This window comes from Delphinus delphis, chromosome 12, assembly GCF_949987515.2.
Source record: "Delphinus delphis chromosome 12, mDelDel1.2, whole genome shotgun sequence".
Lineage (NCBI taxonomy): Eukaryota > Metazoa > Chordata > Mammalia > Artiodactyla > Delphinidae > Delphinus > Delphinus delphis.
Window position 1 is genome coordinate 82,856,127 of NC_082694.2, and position 23,959 is coordinate 82,880,085.

The following is a 23,959-nucleotide window of genomic DNA, read 5'->3' on the forward strand; positions in this document are numbered from 1 at the left end:
TCCCTGGTGGTCCAGTGGTTAGGACTCTGCACTCTCACTGCCGATGGCCCAGGTTCAACCCCTGGTCAGGGAACTAAGATCCCACAAGCCGTGCGGCATGGCAGAAAAAAAGGAAAGAAAGAAAGAAAAAGTCAGCATACATTCGTATCTACACTGTTAAGACAGGTTTAGAATCTGCAAAGATCTAACCTCCAATGTAAAGGCATCTTATTTTCTTGGTAGATTCGTGGTTTCCTAGGGCTGGAGGCTGTGTTGGAGTGAAACGGGCAGGTGTCTGCTAAAGGGTTTCTTTTTGGGGTGATAAAAATGTTCTAAAATTGGTCCTGGCGATGGGCTAACCCAGGCTGACTGGGCAGCGTCCTGTCCTGACTTGGGGAGAACATGGCTCCTTCTCTGTCCGCTGTCTCTGGAGTTCAGACCAGCTGCCAACAGAACCCCCAGCATTACCCCCAGCCTCTCAGGCGCGTGGTCTAGAGGCTCACGGGAGGCTCCAGGGGTACAGGGTCTGAAATAATCCCCCCACCAATGCCCCCATGTGTCAGTTACAGGTGTGGGGAGGTGGAGGCAGGCCTGGGCCATGCCCTGAGCCTCGGGCAGCTCCAGAACCTGGGTCTCCGGACCCACCCAGCCCTCCGTTGGTCCGACACGCACTGCGCCTCCGCCTCCCAGAGCAGGAGCTCTCAGCATCACTGTCTTCAGGTGGAGGGGGGCCAGGACGTCAGCGAAAAAAGGGAGCTGAAAGCGCTTTGCGGACAGTACAGCACCTGGCTTTGTCGTTCCTCTTTCGGGGTTGAGGCTGCAGTGGTGCTGGGCATTGCTCTGGGAGGGGGGGATCTGCTGGATCGCTTCAGGGGCTCTTCTCACCTCCTCCACCTTTCCGGGAGGCTGTCCAGATTTGCCAGAAAAGACCGTCAGCTCAGAGGGAGCAGAGCACTGAGCTCACCGACCCTCTGCAGCCCCGGACGAGGGCAGAGGCAAGCAAGGGCCGGGCCTGCCTGTGCGGAAGTCAGGTGAGGCCCTGACAGGCCTGCTCTCGGAAGGGACTCCCCGTCAGAGATGTGCATTTGGGTGAGAATATACAGGGTAGGGACCTTCCCCACAGGGTTTGTGCCCAAGACCTCCATCTTCTGATCTCAGTGATGAGACACTGAGCCCTGCAAGCCGTCCTCACCACCGGCTGCTCCTGCGGCAGGACCCCTCGGCCAGCCCGGCCAGCCTTCCCTGCCCAAGAGTCCACCCAGCGCCTGATCAAAGTGGAGACGGCTGAGGAATCGGGGCCCACCGCAAGTCGGCAGGCCCCTAACAGCAGAAGTCGGCCTCCCCTCTCCCTGGCCTCCCCCGATCGGCCAGGCTGCACGGGCCACCCTGGGATCCCTCCTGCATCCCCACAGGCAACCTTGCCCACGCCACCCGCGCTGGGAAGGCCCTTCTCACCTTCTGCACTTATTTTACGCACTTTTCACCCTTCAGGCTCATCTCAAAGCTCAACTGTGGCCTCCCTGAGCGCCCTCCAGCCCTGCACTGCTCCCTCACAGCACTGTGGCGGGGCTGCACGATGATGGGTTACCTGCCGGCACAGCCCAACCTGTGAGCACGCTAAGGGGCATGGGGCAGCCCCAGCCCAGTAAACACGCAGTGACAAGTGAGGGTTGGGGCCTCGCCAGGCCCTGCAGGGGTCGGTGGGTTGGCTTGTCCGCAGCTGGCAAGGCCACGTGAACCCAGGCTGCTGGGAACCCTGGGGAGCAAAGGGCCAAGCGGTCACCACAGCCCGGGCAGCCACCTTCCTCCTGCCCACACCAGCCAGGGCCCAGAGTGACTCAGCACTGGAGGCAGGCTTCCTACCAAGAGCGCCACCGCTTCTGCCGGCTGGGCAGCCAGCAGGGAGCTCGGTGCCCGCCAGCGCCTGGGGCTGGTGTGTCTGAGGGGCCCCCCCGGACCAGAGGTCAGACCTTGAGACTTGGGCTTCTGATAATCCATTTGCAGCTGTGTAGCCTTGGGCATGTCGCACAACCTCTCCGAGCCTGGGTTTCTTCATCTCTGAGAAGCAGGGATTGGAACCCAGCGTTCCTCCCTCCGAAGCTGATTCAAGAATTAAATGTGACCCTGTGCTTCGTGACCACCTGGAGGGGTGGGATAGGGAGGGTGGGAGGGAGACGCAAGAGGGAGGAGATATGGGGATATATGTGTGTGTATGGCTGATTCACTTTGCTGTAAAGCAGAAACTAACACACCATTGTAAAGCAATTATACTCCAATAAAGATGTTAAAAAAATGTAGTATTCATGATTAATGATAAAAAGGAAAAAAAAGATAAAGCAATATCACTTGTCAAAATAAATAAATAAATAAAATTTTTAAAAAATAAAGTGACCCTGAAAGTCCCGCCCCTTGTCTGCAGGCCCCGCCCTTTCTTACCTCTCTGGGCTGTTCCTGCTCTTAGTTGTGCAGACACCTCCTCCCAGCTCCATGTCCCCGCAGGAGGTCTGGCCCTGCAGCTCCCCTCTCCGTGTTGGCAGTCGAGGCACACATGGTGGCTCTCTGTGTGCTCCCCACTCTCTGCCCTGTGAAGTCTTTGCAGGGTTCCCCGGGGACAGCCCAGAGAGGTGCTCAGCAAGTTTTCCTTCTTGCAAGAGAAGCACAGTAGTGACGATGGAAAAGCAACGGACCACAGGTCCCCGCTTGAAGCTCAGACACAAACACACATTTCTGCCCATGCTGTGCGCCCCGAGGCAGCTCCCTCACCCCTCGGGACGCCAGTCTCCAGCCTCAGAAGCCAGGTTGTCTGTCTGGGCTTCACCACAGGCTGTCAAGCGGAGTGAATGAGTCCGCCCGCGGGAAGTGCTCCGTATGACGGAAGCTTCCAGATGTTAGCGCAGCTGGGATGGGACAGGTCATGAAGGTCACACGTGATCTGCTTCCCTGCAGACGTCTTGGGGTACAATCTGCTGTGGCTGGTGGTCATATTTTCCAAAAATCAGGACACCCAGACTGACGGTGGGGAAGGATGCTCATCCCGGAGGACCTGGGTCCCGGGGCTGCCGCGGGTGTGTCAGCCAGGAGTGCAGGTTGGGAGGGAGGCTGTACAGCCCCCCATGGAGCCTGGGGAGGCATCGTCCTGAGAGCTGCGCCTGTTTTCAGCTGGCTGCCTAGGGTCAGTTAACATACGCCAGAGGACACGGTGTGTCCTTGTGCTCAACCTGGCACCTGCACCAGCCTCTGACAGAGAAACGTCACAGGCCTCAGGTCCCCACACCCTAATGGCAGAGGGCCTGGAGAATTGTGTGGGGAGTCTCCACTCAGCCCCCTGTGTCTCAGAGCTCCAGAGGTATGGGAGCCCGGGGCTTCCTGAAGGAGCTGCCTCGGGGCGTCTTCTATCTCCAAGCTCTCCCTTTTCCCTGGAGTGCTGAACCACGCCCTCTCCTGCCACCCCGCTTCTATGCCTCAACACCTGGGTGATGGAGAGGTGCCTGGGGACCCTTCCCCCCTTCTCTGCAGGGCCAGCTGCCACCCTTGCCCTGGAGTCACTGGGGCCCTGAGCACCCTTCTAGCCAGCACTACCTCTGCTCTGTGACTTGGGTCTTTTGCTCAGACCCCCCCACAAGGAGTGCTGAGGGCGGAAAACATCTTATTCCCCACTGCATCCCAGGCTCATTTGGGGGGCCCAGACAACAAATGTCTGCCTGACGTGAGACAGGAAATAAACGTACAGCTTGGTTTGAAATGGAAACTACAATTTTTTTTCCTCTTAGTTTTCTTTGTTGCTTAAAAAGGATCCAGCATTAAACGCACCTCCCAGGAGAAAAACGCAAATATTTTCCTTTACACCCAGGAAGTACATGGAAGTTAAGCTAGCCTGGCCTTTGCAGAAAGGATCTAACTGAAAGAAAAAGAGAGAGCACTTTGGGGGCGGAAGAATAAAGAGGGTGAGGGTGAAAGAGGAGATAAGGGGTGCCGTGCCCCCAACTTCTCAGGCTGGGAGCTGGTCCTACCAGCGAGGTTCCATTTTGGAGCGGTGAGAAGGGATGAACAGCTGCTTGGGAGGGGCTGTGAGTGGGCCTTGAGAAAGGCCACTTGGGGGCAAAACTGGGGGCGGGGGGTCCAGCAGCTGGCCATGGAGTGAACCCTCATTGAACAAACCCCTCCCCACAGGCTGGTACTTACAGAAGCCTCCCCGTGATGCCCAGGATACCAGCAGCCAAAGAGGGGGCCTGGGGGCCAGCAGGGCTGGGCCGATGATGGGAAGCCTCTGAGCTGGGTGGTACTTGGTGACACCCTTTAATAACTGAATCAATGGGGAAAGGGTGGATTCCCTGGCAGTCCAGAGGTTAGGACTCTGAGCTTTCACTGCCGTGGCCCCTGTTCAATCCCTGGTTGGGGAACTAAGATGCTGTAAGCAACACAGTGTGGCCAAAAAAAAAAAAAGAATAGTGGGGAAAGGGTGGTGCAGAGAGTTGGACGTGCAAGCCCTTGGGAGGCAGCCCAAGGCTCTGTTCGCTTCAAGGTCATGGCCATGACACCCCGTCTTCCCCTACCTTTCCCAGCTCCTCTGCCAGACCATCTGGGCCCGAGGACGTCCCCCACCGGGTGTGAGGTTGAGAACCCACAGAGAGAGGGGGCCATGAGCCCTCGCTGCCCTCACTCTACATGGATAGCTCCCTCCTCCCCTGCTGCTCCCTCCCTGCGGGAGGCTGCGGCCCCGGACTCACTCGGCCCCTCCTGGGGATGCTTACACTGTGGGCTCTGGGGCCAGGCACCCAGTCAGCGGCTGTGCGGGAAGCAAAGGTGAATCCGACTTGCTGCTCATAGTTTTGGGCACAAAGCTGGCCTGTTAGTCTGCTCTAAGTGCGTCTAGGAAAAGCGCCTGTGTTCTTTCTACTCACAGACTATTCTGAACACATATGTTGGTTTTCCCATCAAGTAACTCTACAACCCCAGCTGGGTGCCCTCCAGCTCAATTCTGACACTGTCCTCGGAAGAGAGGGACAGATCCCACAGGGTGAGGGCCCAGCCTGACGAGACTACTCCCCACCCTCTTCAGATGCCAGTCGCAAGTCCAGTTTGTCATCTGTGCTTCTGGGCCAACTGCCTGTAGGTTGGAGATTCCCATGACCCCTCCTCAGCTTTGATTAATTTGCTAGAGTGGCTCACAGAGCTCAGGAAAACCGTTTCCTTACTAGATTACCAGTTCATTAGCAAAGGATATAACTGCGGAGCAGCCAGGGCAACCCGGGCATCGGGCAGGAGCTTCCCTGCCCCTTCCAGAGGTGCCACCCTCTGGAAGCTCCACTACGAAGTTCTCCAAACCCTGTACTTTGAGGATTTTTATGGACTTCATGATTGATTAAATCATTGGCCATTGGTGATGGAACTCACTCTCCAGCCCCGCCCCCCTCAGGTCTCCCCTGGGGGCTTTCCAAAGTCACTTCATTAACTTAAACTCAGCGGTTGAAAGGGGCTTATTATGAATAACAAAAGATACCTTCATCTCTCCCAGGTTTAGGAAATTCCAAAGGTTTTAGGAGCTCTGTGGCAGGAAGTGGGAGGCAGGGCTGAAGATGAAATATACTTTTCTTATTCAAAATCACAAGTTGCCATAACAAAATACCACAGACTGGGTGACTTAAACGACAGACATTAATTTCTCACAGTTCTGGGGGCTCGAAGTCTGAGATCAGGGTGCTGGGAGATTTGGTTTCAGTGAGGAAGTTCTCCCTAAAGCTCCCCAAGGGACCAGATGCACCCTGGGTCAGGGGAGCTCCCTGTTGACGGATCTGCACCAATGGGAGGTGAGGGGGTTTGCAGAGGCATCGCCTTCCTTTGTCTCTGGGCTCTGCCTGGCACCTGGGGAGCCACTGCTGCCTCCTTACTGCCCCTTGGGGAAGAACGGTCCTCTCATTTCTGGTGTTTCCTCACCCTCACAGCCCTCGGCTTTCACTTCCCAAATAAAGAGGCAGCTCTTCAATCTTTGCCCCGTGCCCCGACTCCTAGAGCCTGCGGCTAAGGCACGCGCTGCCCCTGTTCCTGCATCCAAAGGCAGGAGGGAATCGGGGGGTGGGGGTGGGGTGATTCTGAGCCGTGTGTGTGAGGCACAGAAAGTGCCCAGGAGACTTTCCCGGCGGGAGGGCAGACGTGAGGGGGTGGCTGTCACTCCCACCCTGGATGGCCGACCTCTAAACTTCCCTGACAGAACAACCACACCCTGTGGTCGGTGTCAGAAGTAGTCAGCTCGGGCTGCTGTCACAAAACACCATGGCATGGGTGGCTCACACCACACACATCTGTTTCTCACACTTCTGGAGGCTGGGAAGTCCAAGGTCGTTATGTCAGCAGGTTTGGCTCTTGGTGAGAGCCCTCTTCCTGGCTTGCAGGTGGCCCCCTTCTCCCTGTGTCCTCACATGGTGGAGGGAGAGAGGGTGGGAGAGGAGAAGGGAGAGGAAGAGGACTTGGGTCTCTCTTCCTCTTCTTATAAAGCACTAATTCCCTTCTTGAGGGCTCCACCCTCATGACCTAATCAACTCCCAACCCCATCCCCCACCCCCACCCCCGCCAGATACCATCACAGTGGAGACTGAGGCTTCAACATACGAAGTTCAGGGGACCAGGCATGCAGTCCATAACAAGCTCACAGCAAACCCAATTGTAATGGATAATCACCCTCTACTATCCCCAATCTGAAAATAAAACGATAACAACAAATCCTTTCTAGAATTCCATGCTCTTCTCCATGTACTGCCCTCCTTCTCTTTCATTTCTGTTTCAACTGTGTTGTAATTTGAAAGGACTCATGGTCTCCACCCATGCACTCATGCATCTCCCATTTCCTTTTGCTCCTGGTTCAAGGTGGCATTGACCTCCACCTGAGGCCTCATGCCCAAATGTGGCCGTCATCTGTGATCCATCCCTCTCTCTTACCTCCTCTATCCAGTCCACCACCAAGTCCCCATGGTCCAGCTTCCAGAATATTCCTTGCATCTGTCTGCCTCTCTCCATTCCCATGACCACTGCCAGCATCTCCCACTTGGCCTTCAGGAAGAGCTTCTTCTCCATAGAAACACTCTCTCTCCAAGCTTTCTGGAGCAGTGTTGTTTTAGTTTATCAAAAAGTGGGCTCAGGGGCTTCCCTGGTGCGCAGTGGTTGAGAGTCCGCCTGCCGATGCAGGGGACACTGGTTCGTGCCCCGGTCCGGGAAGATCCCACATGCCGCGGAGCGGCTGGGCCCGTGAGCCATGGCCGCTGAGCCTGTGCGTCCAGAGCCTGTGCTCTGCAACGGGAGAGGCCACAACAGTGAGAGGCCCGCATACAGCAAAAAAAAAAAAAAAAAAAAAGATAATAGTAATAAATATCTGCTATTTTTTTCTTCCTAGAATCTACCCTATTCAACTGGCAACAGTATCTGAAATTTTCCTGGGGAAAATGAATCCTTTATAAATCAGCAGCGTGGTTACTGTGGGACGTGACCCTGCCCAGGTTCGATGCATCACACTTTCCCCGCCCAGAGAGACTGGTTCCGAGGTTGGTGCCTGAACCGGATCAGGCCAATTAGTCAATGTACTGGAACCCTTCAGAAAGAGAAGCTATGTGTCTCAGAGTTATGGCTGGTGGGATTGAAACTAGAGCTGCTGAATGGTACTTTTATTACCACGTGTGGAGCGTCTGTATGAAAGTGAACCCTAGAGGGAAGGGAGCTAGACCGAGGGATGGAGGGAGTCGGAATCCTGACAGCATCATCTGAGTCTTGGAATCGAGCCATGCTTGGGCTTTTCAGTTATGTGTATCAGTCAGTACTAATCCTTTTTCTTGATACATTATTAGTTCTTCATTATTTTCATTATTATATATTATGTCTTATTAAGTCTTAATAAATAAAAGTTGTTCTTCAGCCTAAAAAAAAATTCAAACATATCTTAACATTTTTAACTTAAATCATATAGAAGTACATTCATCAGTCAACTGTGATGACGGGGCAAAGCCTCCTCTGAGCCTGGGTCACGTGGTTGGAGCACGAGTGGCTCTTCTCACACAGGCGGCCCCCACACCGCACTACTCATGACTCCTACTTCCTGTTTCTTTAAAATCTGAAAAACACTGAAAAGCATTTGTGAAACAACCTGAGTGCAGGCTCCGTTTAGATTGTTCTTCTTTTTTCTGTCGTTCTTTTCCCTGTGTGTGCTGGTTATCTACTGCTATGTAAAACATCCCTTCAGTACTTAGTGCTCGGAAGCAATGAGAATCGTTCATTCTGTCTCAGTGTCTGCGACCAGCAATTCAGGAGCAACTGGATTATTCACGTGTTGACTGGAAAAAAAAAAAACCTGAAAGTTTCGACTTATGTTTTATTTGGGGAACTTACTAAGGACCATAGCCCGGGAGACAGCCTCTCAGAGAATTCTGAAGGATGGTGCCAAAGAGGTAAGGAAGGAGCCAGGACATATAAGAGATTTTTATTGTTAAAAAAAAAAAGAAAGAAAAGAAAAAAGTAATCAAAAGATTGCTGCTAATTGCAAAAAAAAACAAACATCTTGAGTTAATGATTGTAGTGCTTTTCTATGTATGGGCAGGTGCAAGAGTCAGGGCTCATTGAAATTATTCCTTTCATATGCATCTTAACTATCTAGGGCCAGTATCCTATTTTTCTCCATCCCAAATTCCCACCAGGGTGCACCGTTGGCTGATGGCTTGATGGAAGGTAATGTTCTTTTTATTTTTAATTAATTAATTTATTTATTTTTGGCTGCGTTGGGTCTTTGTTTCTGCGCGCGGGCTTTCTCTGGTTGCGGCGAACGGGGGCTACTCTTCATTGCGCTGTGTGGGCTTCTCATTCTCATGGCTTCTCTTGTTGCGGAGCATGGGCTCTAGGCACGTGGGCTTCAGTAGTTGTGGCACACGGGCTTAGTTGCTCCACAGCATGTGGGATCTTCCCAGACCAGGGCTGGAACCTGTGTCCCCTGCATTGGCAGGCGGATTCTTAACCACTGAGCCACTAGGGAAGTCCCAAGGTAACGTTCTTTGTTAACTGAAATGGCAGGCAACGTGTTTTTCATCCACACAGGTCTGCTCAAGTTTTCTCATGAGGCTGCTGCCAGACGGCGGCCAGGGCTGCCCTCACGAGAAGGTTTGGGGTGCTGCAGCGTCCACGTCCGCATCTGCTCCCTCACGGGGCTGGTGCCGGCTGGCGGTAGGAGGCCTCACCTCCTCTCCGTGTGGGCCTCTCCAAGAGGCTTGCGTGTCCTTATGGTGTGACGGCTTCCTCCAGAACAACTGACCCAAGGGAACCAGGCAGAAGCTGCAATCCCTTCTGTGACCTCACCTCAGAAGGCACTGAGTGTCACCGCAGTCTCTCAGCCTCACGCAGCAGTCTTGATTCAGTGTGGGGGAGGCTTACACAAGGTGTGAACGCCAAGGGGCCTCCTGGAGACTGGTTACGGCACCAAGCTTAATTCAACAGCAATCTATTTAAGGCAGCTCACCTAGAATTAATCATTCTCAAAGAATTTAATTTAGCATTCAGAGAAACAACTCTTTAAATCCACATTTTATCATTTTATGTATGCTTAATAACAAGCATAACTGACATAAGCGGATTTGGGGATGTAACAGACTGACGGGGGGACAGGTACGAACGGCCGTAGCAGCCCGATGACGCAGGCACACCAGGGAGGTGCTGCCCACTGGAGATGCTGCCAGTGGGCATCACCTGGAGCTGCAGAGCATCAGTTAAATGGAGCCTAATGTACTGTCAGGTGCCCCCGGAACCTTCGAGAGGGTTGAAGAGTCTGTGTGCCCAGGCCCACTCTTCATTTCTTCCATGAACCTAGGAGCTGTAGAAAGTGTGTATTTGGTTTAAGAAAAGTTTAGTTCCCTCCAATAAGCATTCCCTGAATACCTAGACATCCAGGCACTGATGGTGAGATGAATTCCTCTGCAGGGAAGTCACCATCCACAGCAGGAGATGTCAAGGTAAAGAAAGCACTTCAACATGGTGCTCGCTGACACGGAGGGAATCGGGGAGGCGGGAGAGCATAGGGGGTATGTTAGTCTCCTGGGGCTGCCATGGCAAATGGGGGGGAGCCTAATCAACAGAAATGGAGGCCAGAGGTCTGAGATGAAGGTGTCGGTGGGGGTGCATTCTCCCGAGTGTCCCCCTTTGGCTTGTAGTTGGCCGTCTTCTCCCCGTGTCCTCATGGGGTCGTCCCTCTGTCTGAGTTCTCTGTGACCTCATCTTCTCTTCTTATAAGGACACCAATCATGTTGGATTGGGGCCCATTCACACAACCTCATTTCACCCTAATTACCTCTTTCAGGCCCTTTCTCCAAATACAGTCACGTTCTGAGTTACTGGGGTTAGGACTTGACAGTATGAATTTGGAAGGGACACGATTCAACCCTACCAGGGAGGGAAGGGCAGCCACTCCAAACTGGGAGCCTCAAATGGGCTCTGAGAGCAGGCACTGCCTCAGCTGTGTCCTGACAGATGCATAGGGGTTTTCCTGGCAAAGAGGGGGCGGGCTGGGGACATGAGCTCTGCGTGGACAGTAGGAGGGGAGGGGGGCCACAACCATTCAGTGGGGAGTGTGGGGTTGAGCAGGAGAAGCCCTCTTTATTTTATTTTTTTTATATTATTTTTTTGGGCCGCACCCCGTGGCACACGGAACTTCCCCGACCAGGGATCCAACCCACAGCCCCTGTGGAGTCTTAACCACTGGACCGCCAGGGAAGTCCGTTTTTTTTTGTTGTTGTTGTTGGTTGTAAGCCCTCCTTATTTTAGACTGGGTCCCTGGGCCCCCTCCCCCCAGCCCTACCTTCTCCTTCTCGGGGCTCAGCTCTGGGGAAAGAGGGCTGAGGGTCCCCCACTCAGAGCCCAGCCTGAACCAGTGCTGCCACTGTTGCCTGGAGGGAGTCTCTAGTGTGTAATGTGGCCTTGAGTGTGGAAAGTTAACTCAGTTGGAAAGAGTAAAAGGAAGTTGGAAAAAAAAATGTTAACTCAACCACAGGCATGATAAAGAGATGGTGAGGTCACTAAGGCTTTTGGAAAATATGAATCTGCCCGACAGTCTGAAGGAAAAAGAGAAAAGCAGGGCCAGGCGAGTCCCTCCCCTGCCTGTGTGTGCAGCCCAGGGGGCATGTGTGGTCTGGCCCTGCGGGACGCTGTCCTCCTTGGAAGAACCTTCCCCATCCGGCTGTGGTGTCCTCGGGCCAGCTTTGCTGCAGTTGGGCGTTTGACTCCAATTCCTGGGAAGGAGAAGGCGGGTCATACATGATCCTTCTGACCTAAGTCTCACAACAGAAGGAAGTGCTCCCAGGAAGCAGAGGGAGTGTAGGGACACACACACACACACACACACACACACACACACACACACACACACGCTTCCCACTCAGCGGGATACCAGGTTTGCAATATCTGGTTTGGGGTGTTTTGGGCAGGGCTGGCCCGATAAGGCTCCTGGCTGGCCTGAGGAAGCGGAGCGGTAGCAGGTGGAGCCAGGCAGCCTTGAGGGCTTGGTCCCTGGGCACCTTCCTCAGGCAGAAGCCCTTAGAAACCTGGGTGAGGTTCCCCCGTGGGAGGCTTCAGACCCCACAGCAGACTCCAGCCCTCTCATTTCACAGCTGGTGGACTGAGGCCCTGGAAGAAGAAAGGACGTGCCCAAGGTCACCCAGCCGGTCAGCCACAGCACCTTCCATCCTCGGCCCTCCGTGCCCGTGTGTCCAGCCCTGCGTGCCCAAGGACCCTGGGGGTACAGAGTGGCTGGCACGGGCTGGGCTCAACCACCCCAGGAGCTGACAGGGTGGGATCCTTCTCGCTGCCAGACCTGACCCAGCTCCACCTGCTTGGGAACAGGACTGAGGACCAGCAGAGAGGAACGCCTCTGGCCTGCCTTCCGCCCTCACTCCCTCTCCACCTTTCAAAGTCAGAAAACCTGGCTCATCTGACATATGCTGGAGCTGGGGGCCAGAAAGAGGCCGGCACCTGGGCGCTTCCCGCAATAGGTGTGCGTGTGCGTGTGCGTGTGCGTGTGCATAAGAAACCACTCCCTGCCTGCCAGTGACACAGCTTCTGTAGTTTTGGCTTCTTGTTGGTGACACGCCCCTGATGCCCAGGGAGCAACGTGAACGGTGATGAAGCCGGTATTTGCAGTGTTTACAGCTTCGAAGCCACGCTCCCCTCCCCACGTTTGGCCTCCTCTTGGGTCCTGCTGCCTCTGGAGCACACTGGATTTCCCTTTCCCCCCGGCAGGGAGGGGAGATGGGAGTCCAGAGGAACAATGTGATTTGCCCAGAGCCACGCGGGCCTGGTGCTGCAGAGCCTGCCACGAGCCCTGTCTCCTGCTCCAAGTTCAGAGCTGTCTGCAGCATCCCCACCTGACACCTCAGTAGCTTCCATGCTCTGCAGGGCTGGCTCTAGACCAGCATTCTCAAACTTTGTGGTGAGCTATTTGTCTCACCTTCCACTCTTAAAAATTGTAGAGGACGCCAGAGATACTCTGTGTATGGGGTTATATTTATCAATATATTGTAATCGAAATTAAAACTTCCAAATTTCAGAGATATTTTTATTAATTCACTTAAAAATAATAAGTCCTTTACATCATAACATTTTACATGAAAAAAACCCCTATATTTTCTAAAATAAAGCAAATTTAGTGAGAAGAGTGGCAGGCATTCTTTTACATTGTTTGCAAATATCTTTAACGTCTGGCTTGATCGAGGATTTACATACCTGCTTCTGCATTTATTATAATAGTGCCCACATCTGGAAAACTCTGCTGTACCTTCAGAAGCGAACTAGAACAATGAAAGCAAATAATGTCTTACTATTATTACGGAAATAGTTTTGATCTGCAGATCCTTTGAAAAGGTCTTGGGGAACCCCTGGGGTGCCCTTGGATCACACTTTGAGAACCGCTGCACTGCACACTCTGAGGTACGGTTTGCCTCATGCGTCATCTTCATTCACTACATCTCCTTGATTCTAAGCTGCCCCCCAACCCCCAGCCACACACACACGATAATATGTGTGAAATTCTAATGAATCTTGTCATTGCATCTGGTCTATCCCCTCCCCTCATGCTCTTTTGCAATTGCAGGTACATCTTTTAACAGGTGGCCTCTTTGAATCAGGGGCATGTATTATAATAATCATTGCCAGGAGACTCTGCAGACTGCTCTCAGCACAAGGGCTGGCACACTTAGCTGGCACGTAAACGGAGCCCAGGCTGAGGTGGGCACTGGGGCAGAGGTGGAGGTGGAGTCCTGATCTGGCCAGTGTGCACACCGGCAGCAGGAGCCGTCCGGCCCCAGCCTGGCTTCACCGCCTGCCCAGGACGCCTCTGCCCCCACCGCCCCTCCAGGGTGTGTGTTCTGTCCGGGGACCAAGCTGCTGCACTAAGTGTCTAGGAGTCTGCCTTCCCACCTGGCTGGGGGCATCTGGAGGGAGGCGGAGTATCTTTTCCATCCTTAGAGCTCAGGTCCTGGCACCGAGCCTCCTCTCAGACGTAGGAGAAAGGAGGCTGCCAGGTTCCGCCCCGACAGCTAGGGAAACTTTAGTTCCCACAGACCCATTCCCGGGAGCAGATGGAGGGCAGAGGCAGCAGAGGGATTGGTTCACGCAGGGCAGCTGTTGAAGGGCAAAGCCAGGGTGTAACCCAACACAGGGGGAGCTCTCTTCTGGCAGCTCCTCCAGCCTCTAGAGATAAGCTGATGGTGCCAGCAGGCAGGGAGCCTCGCTCCACACAGAGGTGTTGTTTGGAAATCCTGCTGAGTTTAGGCAAGTCAGGAAACTGATGGCTCCGGGGACGTGCAGGGGTGTCCTCCGCCAGGCAAGTGCCCTCGGGTCGCGCTGAACGGGCCCCTCCCTGCCCTGGATGCAGCCCCGCCTTCTCAGAGTCACTGGGGAGTTCTTCTCATGTGTGCGGTCTCCGGGGCCCCAGCTTGGTGCTCAACACAGCACTTGGCACCTAATAAGGGTTTTGGGAACTGAATATTTCAAATGCACCAGGAGACGTGTATTGAAAGGATCTGCAAGGTGACTTAGTTGCCCAGCGACTGTTTCATCTGGACCAGGAATAGTGGCAAGGGCGCTGACACACGTGGGGTTTTCTATCCTGGGTTTTCTTCAAATGGAGCCCACTGGGTACTTGTAGCTGAGGCAGCTAGAATGTTCAGGGATTCTCGGCAAATCTGAGCTGAATTCTTCCTCCAGAGGAGGTGACCAAGTGAGGAAGGCCCTGAAAGCCCAGAGGGCCGAGTCCTGGGCAAGGCCGGCACCTCTAGTGTGTGTATGTGCAGGGGGTGGTGGGATTAGGGGCAACCCCGGCTCTTCTGAGCCTGTCAGGCTTTTGTGTGGCCCAGGACCCCACAAGCATCCGTGTCTTAATCCCTGAAACCTACAAACGTTATCTTCTATGAAGAAACGGTTCTGCGTAGGTCACCCCTCCACTTAAAGATCTGCCATCGTTCCCCACTGTCCCCAGAATAAAGGTCACATTCTCTGGATTTGAAATCTCAGACTACTGTACAAAGTCTCTCCTCTGTTCAGAGCCTCCTGAGAGGTCTTCCCCAGGTTTGTCACCTCTGCTCCTTGTACCACTAATGGCCTCAACTCTCGCCAATGCATCCACGTAGACACAAGCTGAGATGTCCCTAAGACCACCCAGACCATCCCTTCACACATTTCCTGCCCCCCAGTCTTCCCTGCCTGGGTTCCCCCAAGCCCCAAACCTGGTGTGGGACAGGCCAAAAACCAAGTCTGTTGCCTCTTCTTCCTGGACACACAGTTTGGACTGTGTTTCCCAGGCTCCCTTGCAGCTAGGTGTGGACATGCGATGGAGACGGAGCCCAGGGAACTTGGGTGGAAGTGATCTATGGATCTTCTAGTCCTGGCCCATAAAACCCTCCCCCTCCTCTCCCTCCTTTTTCTTCTAGTGGGTAGAGGGCAGGACAACCCCCAGGGTGACCCTGGGGAGCCATGTGTCGTACAGGGTGGCTCTACAAGAGGGAAGAAGCCTGGATCCCTAAGTCTCTGCTTGCAGCTAGCTGCCTATGACACCCAGATTGAAGCCCTGCTTGAGCAGGATGTAAGCTCTGCTGTGCTGAGCTGCTGAGATGTGTGAGCTGACTTTCCTCATCTGGGCACCTGGCTTCCTTCTGAACACTCCCTCTGCCTCATCTCCGATCAGAGAGAAACCAATCCTTATCCTTTCAAAGCGCTAGATGTCTCCTGATTTACTCTCTGTGTGTCCTCTTTTTACTAGTTCCAGCCTCAGTGACTCCATCCCCAACGGTCTCCAGTTTTGACACGAGAGCCCCCACTCCCACTTTTCCCCATGTTGCTATCAGTGCCACCTGCCCATCTGCTGGGGGGACCACGTCACGCCCCTCCTTAAAGCCCATGAGGGATTTCCATTGCCTTTGGGACAAACTCCAGACCCCTCCCCCTGGCCTGAGGCCCCTCTGTGATCTGCGGGCTGCCTGCCTCTCCTGTCTGTCTCCTGCCTCATTGCCTCACCACACCCCCGAGGCTGGGCTGCAGCCACTCACCTCCCTGAGCAGAGGTCTGCCTCACGCTTGCGGACAGTGGTTCCCTCTGCCTGAAATGCCCCTCCGCGCACACTCGGGGCTCAGTGTGTGTGCCTCGCTCCAGAAAGGCCTTTCCTGGCCACTCCAGGCTGCACTGTCTCCTCTGAGCTCCACAGCCCGTGTTCACGCCCCTTGGTGGCCTTTGTGCCACGGGAGCCATTAGTTGCCTTCCTGTCTGTAGAGGATGTCTGTGGGGTTTTGTCTGCCCAGCACCCTTTTCCAACTGGGGAGGTGCCCGTTTTCCTGATATTGCAGTTAGTTCTGGGGTGTGTCTGTCAGAGTGTCTGAACCTCTCCCTGGCCCTGGGATGGGTTTGTCACCTAGACCTGACCCATCACCGTGGGATGGCTGTGTCCACATGGTCAGTGCATGAGTGGCCCCAACCCTACCCACCTACATTCATGCTTTTGCCATGTGACTTCGTGGTTTCTCCCATCACATGAATCCTTTGGGTTTGGCCGTGTGTCTTAGTCTGTTCGTGCTGCTACAACAGAGATACTGTAGACCAGTGGCTTATAGACAACAGAAATTTATTTCTCACAGCTCTGTAACCTCACATGGAGGAAGGGATCTCTCTGGGCACTAACCCCATTCACGAGGACTCCACCTTCATCACCTAAGCACCTCCCAAAGACCCCACCTCCTACTACCATCACCCTGAAGGTTAGAACTGGTGGTGGTAGCCAGGGTTACTTTCTTCCTGCTCACCTTTCCCCTCCATTAGGACGGAGACCTCTACCTTGTCCAGAGGGACCCACGGTCCCAGTTTGCGTGGGATTGTCCCAGTTTGAGCATTAAAAGTCTTGAGTCCCGCTGAATCCCTCGGTCCCGGGCAAACCAGGATGGTGGTTGCTTTGGTCAGCCCGTGACACATACATATATCGATATAGTAGACACTCAACAAATATTTATTGCATGAACACATAAATGCCATTCAGTTAAATTTAATACCATCTGATCTAACAGACTCACACAGATACATAACAATGTGGCCTGAGTTGCAGTCTGCAAAACTCCTTTCTGTTAACGGCCGTGACCTGATCTCCTCCTGTTCCTGGAAGGCGGTTTCGGGGATGGAGAGGTAGGTATCCCTCATAAGGAAACCAAGGCCACTGATGCCTACTTCCCAGCTCAGAGAATCTAAAAGTCAAAGCGGTTCCCCGAGGCCAGCATGGTGGTGGCGACCCCAGGAGGAGGGTGAGGCCTCGACGGAAGTGTGAATCTCCCAGTCCAGGCCCTTCCTCTCTTCCTGTGCAGTTGCCTCTCCCAGGGCCTGCTCAGACCTCTGCTGTCCTTTTTCACACGAAGGTACATGTTAGTTACATTTCGTCCTCACGTTTCTTGAAAGCATTTTGACAGAGCGTGAGGTGGGAGTGGGTGCCAGAGGAAACGGCAGCCCTGCACGCTGGAGGGGAGCCAGGGGGGAGTTCAAAGTGCCGAGGGAGGTGGCGGGAACACGCATCTCACAAGTGTGAACATGACTTGTTCCCAGCCGCGTGTGCTCGTGCGCCAGGAATGTAAGTTCTGTTTTGTTTTGTTTTGATTTTTCGTAAGTTCTGGTTTTGGTGCCAAGAGAGCTCCAAGTACAGCCCGGCCAATTCAGCTTTCATCAGAGACTAAACTGCTTCCCCTCCCTGCAAACTATGAACTCACTCACTGTGATGACGAAACCGTAGGGGCAGCAACTGTAGTCATCCCATTGGACGGAGCCTCCCTCGTTTCCAGAAGAGCAGACAAAACCTCCCTGACCACATATCAGTCCTTCCTGGTTTGCAGAGAATCAGCCCCAGGTAGCAAGAGGGTCGCCATCTTCCTAGACACAGAGGAAAGTAAGATCCATCTTTGTACTCTGGGGGGAATATTCCGGATATCCCCCGCAGGCTGTGACGTTCCGTGAGTCCATTACACCAGCGCGCACCCGACACAAGCTTCTAAGAAGCTATTATTGGCTGGGTGTCTGGGGGCCCTGGCTCAGCACAGAAACATCGTGAGGGACTCTGGGAAGCAGTGGGAAGACCCAGAGGGGGTGAGAACAGGGTGGCCACTGAAAGGGTCTGCAGCAGAATTCTGCCCTCCCTTCTGTGCCCCTCCCCCACTGCCTCCTTCAGGACTTGGGTAGCCAGGCTCGTTTCACCGTCCTTCCCTCTCTGTTGTCACTCCATGATGTCCCCATGCGGTGTGCATCCGGTAAGGCTAAGTTGTATTGTGTGTCACTGGCCATATCTTTTCACTGTTTTGCTTTGGCCACACCTGATAAGATGTGCTTGCTGATGGGAGGGTGCAAGGCAGGACCCAGCAAATAAGGAATAAGATGTGGAAGGTGGCAGAAGTGTTGGCGAGGACCATGGGGTGGGGAGCGCGGGGAGGGATGGAGGAGATGATGCAGGTGGTGACATAACGCTCAGGGCTCAGGGAGTTCTAGCTCAGCCAGCAGATGGAGTCAAACAGGTCTGCCCTTGGCTTTGCGGATCTGGGCCTGTGATGACGTGTCCATTGCAGACTCCAGCACATTTACGTACCCCAGCTACAGAATCAGTCACTGCCCAGCCCACAGCCTGGCTCAGTCCATCCCTTGTCAAATGCTACACGTGATCATAAAACATCTTCTAGGAAGAACATGTTTCCACTTGGGGCCTTTGGAACGACAGCGTGAGGGGAGCCTAACTTCACAGCCTGGGAGCTTGCTGCCTTGGCGGTTAGGGGTGTGGGCGCGGAGGAGAGTGAGCGCCGGGCGTGCAGAGCCCACGCCGGGAGACACCGCAGATCAGACCACCTTCCTGCCGTTCACTTCCTGGTAATGGCCCAAGGCTGGCGGGTCCCCAAGGGCTCCTCGCCTTGGAACCCACCGTGTGCTCACCCCTTGGAGAGCCACGTTTGGGGAGAACGGGCTGAACGTTGAGCTGCCACAAAGCACATCTCTGTGATCGGGCTCCGGAGGCGCCGCCCGGCAAGCTGTCAGCGGAGCTCAGAGTGCTGGCCCATGATGCGGGTCGCCATGGCAACCTTGCCCCACACCTGGGAGCTGCCCTGTGGTCCCAGCCACGGCATGGAGTGATGGGGCAAACCCTGCAGGGGCGAGGACAGCAGATCCCCTAGGATGGGGTACAGGGGCAAGGACCCGTCTGAGGAGCGGGAAGGGCCACCTCTGCGTCTTCACCAGGCCCCGGCTCCAGCCCAGTTGCCTTGAGAGCCAAGTGCCTCTCCTGGAACCCAGAGGCTGATGGGGGAGTCTGCTCTACCAGGGTAGGGCCAGTTTTACAGAGGGAATGTGGGCTCTGGTCTTGTGATGGGGGTGCTGACAGGTGCTTCTGAACTCCTGTGTGTAACTATGGTGTGGCCTCCTGCTGGGGGGCTGTGGCCAGCTCTGTCACTAATTCCCAAGAAACGTGCTCACCTGGCTAGGGTGAAGGTTACTTCTTTTTCCTTAGAAGCAAAACAAGGTAGCACCGTATGCAGAAGAATTTATCCTTTCTAGTGACATCTCTGACTCATCCCCCCGTCCCCTGCACACCCCAACAGGGCCTGGGTGCCCTGGAACCCCCGCTCCTCCCAGCACTTACCTGGCAGAGCCCACACAGCTGTGGGCCTCTCCCACCCCATCAGCCTCCACCCATCCCGACACAATCCATCCTCCCACAAGCACCTTGTCCAGGGGACCTTGAAGGGGGCCAGACTGAGAGTCAGACAGCCCCAAGCTACATCCTGCTTCCTAGCGTGGTCACCGGAAGAGATTCCTTAGTTTCCTCAGCCTCAGTTTTCTCATCCATGAAGTGGGCTAACAGTAACGAGGCCTTGGTGCCAGGTGCACAGTGGGTGATGGTCCGCTGAGCAGGAATCTCGGTTCTGAAGCCGTGACAAGAGGGAAGGGCCAGTTCCGTCAGCCACCCCACCTCCACCTACCTTCCCTGAGCCTCTGTTTCCCTGTCAGCAGACGAAGGTTACACGCCAGCGTCTGTGTCCAGGGTGACCAGGGGACCACAAGAGACGATTCGCAGAGCCCTGAGCCAGCCAGCACTCGGGAGGGGCTGCCATGTGTCAGAGAACGGCATTCTCTGCCCAACCAAGCAGCCCCGTCATATATCTCTCAGAACTCAGCTAACGTTCCCAGCCCACATCCGCTCAGGCTTCAGGGGAGAGGAGACTCAGGGCGTCTGCTCCAAAAAGCCCCCGAAACCCTGACCTGGGAGCCCTTCCAGGCAGTGGCCTCCATGCTGCCACCTCCATTTCTCCTGCCACCCAGGGTGGGGAGACATCCGAGAGAGTAGAAGTGGCTGCAGGATCAGCCTCAGGGACGGGGGGACAGGGCAGATACCAGGTATGACCTGGTTGTCTCCTGCTGGGGTGGCCGTGATGAACATGAGGGTGTCAAGGACAGAGGTCGGGAACAAGGGCACAGAACCTGCAGCACCCAGGGGGAGTCCCTGGCTTGTTCCACCAGCACAGAACCTCATTCCCCACCCCGGGCGCCGCAGGACTACATGGGCACACAGGCAAAACTCCCACCCGCAGGTGCACGCCACACACGTACACACCACACACACAGCACACAACACACCTCATCGTGCACACACACACACCGCACACACACACCACACACGTACACACCACACACACAGCACACACCGCACACACACACACCACACACGTACACACCACACACACATCACACAACACACCACATCGTGCACACACACACACCACACACACACACCACACACGTACACGCCACACACACATCACACAACACACCACATCGTGCACACACACACACCGCACACACACACCACACACGTACACGCCACACACACATCACACAACACACCTCATCGTGCACACACACACATCACCGTGCACACACAGCCCAGCAAACAGCTCCCTGCTGGAGAATTTTTCAAGAAAAACCGGACAGTTCCCCACTCTCCTCCCGGGTCTGATCGGCGCCGCAGCCCAGCTGGTGTTAGGGCTGTTGGCAGGTGGCTGGTGGATGCCCGGCTCCCCGCAGCACGGCTGTAACTCACCCATTGCAGTTGGCAGCGGCCCTGCCCGTTAAGAGAGAGGAAAGCCATCCTGGAGGCCGGCTGCAGAGTCGGCATGGCCGGGACGGGGGGTGCGGGGTGTCCAGAGGCCACTCCGAGCCCACGCCCCACCCTGCCGGGACAGCGGCCCCCTGCCCGGCGAGGCTCCAGCCAAGTGCTCATCAGGCCTCAGGGGCTCTGCTAAGGCCCGGCTGAGCCGGGAAGGGGCCCAGAAAGCAGAGGCTTTCCAGGGGGTTCAAAACGCAGGCTGGCACCAGGGAGGGAGGAAGCAGGCTCCCTTCAGGCCGGGGTGGCCACCGGAGGGCAGGTGGGGGTGTCAGGACCACCTCTTTCCGGGACTTGCGGTACAGATGCCGGGCGCTCCCCGCAGCCCCCTCTTTCCTTGTTCTAGACGCCACCTTCTCAGGAGGGCTTCCCCGACCGACCCCACCTGACACACCCAACTGCTCCCTCACCCCACCCTGTCCATCGCCTCGTAGCTACAGTCACAGCATGTCATCACTTGTGCGCCATCGGGGCAGAGCGCTTAGACCCCGCCAGGCCCTCAGTGAACATCTGTGGGAGCGGGGGGAGGAATGGGGAAAAAAGTGGGTGAGAAAATAAAGGAAGAAGAAAACCACCTGTCCAGCCCTTTCCTGCGTCTGGAAGCTGCTGGGGCTCCTCAACCAGCATCTGGTCACAAGTGTGGGAGAAACGGCGCTAGTCCTTCGGGAGCCCGAGGCTGCTGTCGGTGGGGACAGGGCCCAGTCCTTGGAGCGGTAACGGAGGTGCCCCGCCCCCTTTCCTTGGCACGGGGACAGTGACACCTCTCACTCAGAGCAAGCAGCTTTCGGACAACCCTTTCTTCCCACTGCCAACAGGCACTGCCCCCAAGTCCCTGACCTTTACTGGCTTCTGGAGCTCAGCGAGGAGGGAGGGCAGGCAGCTCCCTGGCAGCGCTGAACCCTCATCTGGCCACCTGTAAAGGGTGCACAGGCTGAACAGGCAAGGCAGGTCCTGTCGCTCCTTTGCTTGAAACCCTCTGGCGGCTCTCATCTTGCTCAGACCAAACTCCCTGCCGTGGCCAACTCGGCCTGCCAGGCCCGGCCCCTGCTTGGACTTCACCCCTAACACCCGCCACCTGTTCGTGCGGCTCCAGGCTCTCTGTGCCTCGAACTCTCCCAGCACAGCCTCCTCAGGGCCTTTGCACGTGCTGTTCCTTCTGCGGCAGTGCCTTTCCCAGATGTGCTCACCTCCAGCCTGTCTCTACTCAGAGGACCTCCTTCCATCCCACATAGGTTAGCAACAAAGCCCACCCCACCCCCCTTAGCCTGCTTTATTTTCTACTTAGCCCTTTTATCACCTGACATTATATTGTTATTTGTTTATGTACTTTCTGTCCCCTCCCTCAAATGCGAGTGCTAAGGGGGCAGGGTTTATGTCTGTTTTGCTCATTGCGGAATCCCTATCTCCCACTAGAACTGTCCTGGCGTGTAACAGGTGCCCAACCAATATCTATTAATAGAACAAAGAGCAGAAACTGTCTACTCAGCAGAGTACTTGGCATATCAAAGGTGATCAATAGATGCTCTGGCTGGGACCTGCACATACGGTTGCCAGATATAGCAAATAAAAACACAGAATCCAGCATCACTTGGGACACATACAAAAAAATTATTTGGTGTTTATCTGAAATTCAGATTGAACTGGATGTCCTCTATTTTATCTGGCCACCCAACCCGCATAGCCCCCTGCTCTGACTCTGTCTCCTTGCCTTTCTCTCCCTGTGGCCAGTGACCCGCGGTACCCGTGACCCAGCGCTGAGAGGCTCTGAATTTCCCCACCGGGACAACCACACCTGAAGAGCAGCGTCCGCAGAGGAGGTGCTGGGAATCGCGGTGTCGGGCCTGCTCTCTGGGGCCTCACGCCCGGGGGGCTTATGTCCTGCACCCAGCCCTGCAGCTGTCGCCAGCATTGTCACTCTGCTTGGAATGTGGGATGCCAGATGCTCGGTTAGAGCCTTTGAGATCAGAGTGTGATGAAGCCACTGGTAGGAAAACCCTGGAAATTGACCTGGAAGGGACCCCTCAGCCCTCCTCCCTGGGGAGCAGAATGTGGTGGCCACCCTGGAAACCTCGCAAGGCCTTTGAGGGGACTGTCCCCACATCACACTCCCTCCCTGCCCTCGCCATCACCAGGGGCTGAGGTCTCCACGTCATCAAGGGTGATGTGCTTCTCCACTAAGGATGGACACCAGACCTCTTCTCCCTCCACGAGTACCCCACCCGCCCCCCGGGCTGTTTCTCTGTGACCGGGACCACCCCGTGGGCCTCAGGGCTCTGACACCCTCCCCCAGGCCTCTGCAGCAGCCGGGACTGCGCAGAAAGACTCAGGAGACCTGACTCAAAGCCCACTTGCACCAGACTCACCTTTAAGCCAGTTAAGCCTGCAGAGTCCTGGGCCCACGCAGACTTCCTTGATCTGAATCCCTGGGACTGGGGCCCAGAATGCCCCAGGGACGGTCACGCACACTAGAGTTGGAGAACCTCCAAGCACAGGAATAGTAGCCAAAGGTAACACGTGGATAAGGTGCCCAAGGCCAAGGCCACTTCCTCTGAGAAGCCCTCCAGGGCCCTCCCTGGACAGACCTCCCTCCTGGTTACCAGCGCCCTCGGGGCCTCTCCTCCCATGACTGCCTTGGGTCTGGCTCATTGCTGAGCTTCTTTCTCCACTAGACTGTGATCCCCGGCCGGGGTCTGTCTGGCTTCTGCCTCTCCTTGGCACCAGCGTGGAGTCGGATAGGTGGCTTGTGGGATCAACAAATGGGCCAAGCACCTCAGCAGCCTGTCGGTCACTCTCCCCAGGTCCCGGGTGGGAGAGCAGCTTCGGGCGCCCAGGAGTGGCCAAGCTCGAGTGTATTCACCACTACGGGAACAGCAGGACCAGTACTTCCCGTATCTTCTCGGAGCCAAGCGGGCAAAGCCCGGCCTTGGAGCTCAGCCCAGCTTCCATCAGCCTGTCCAAGCCCGGCGGGGCTGTCCTAGGCCCATGGGACACCTCTCACCAGGGCTGTGCCCCAAATCAGGGTTGGGAAAGCCCTTCTGTCCCCAGAGGGCGGGTGAGGACGTGTTCTCTCCAGCAGCTGAGAGCAGCCCTCTTGTGACAGCACATAGGGAGGGCAACGCCCCAGAGACCTGCAGAGAAATAGCCGGAACCCCTCCAACCAGTCCAGAAATGGCTACACCTAGGCTTCTATTACGTCTCCTTGTTCGTTCTATGAAATGGCTCTCCCCTTTAGCATTCATTTTTGTATTTGAATTTGTATTAGGAAATATTTCAAATAGAGACCAGTACAGTGAACTAACTTTA

At 55.2% G+C, this 23,959-nt stretch overlaps 1 non-coding gene across 1 annotated transcript; it reads left to right on the forward strand.

The window, feature by feature from the left end:
- TRNAE-CUC (transfer RNA glutamic acid (anticodon CUC)) lies at nt 1-73 on the forward strand. The gene has a single exon. It is a non-coding gene; the product is annotated as a tRNA-Glu (tRNA).
- Nucleotides 74-23,959: the final 23,886 nt, after the last annotated feature.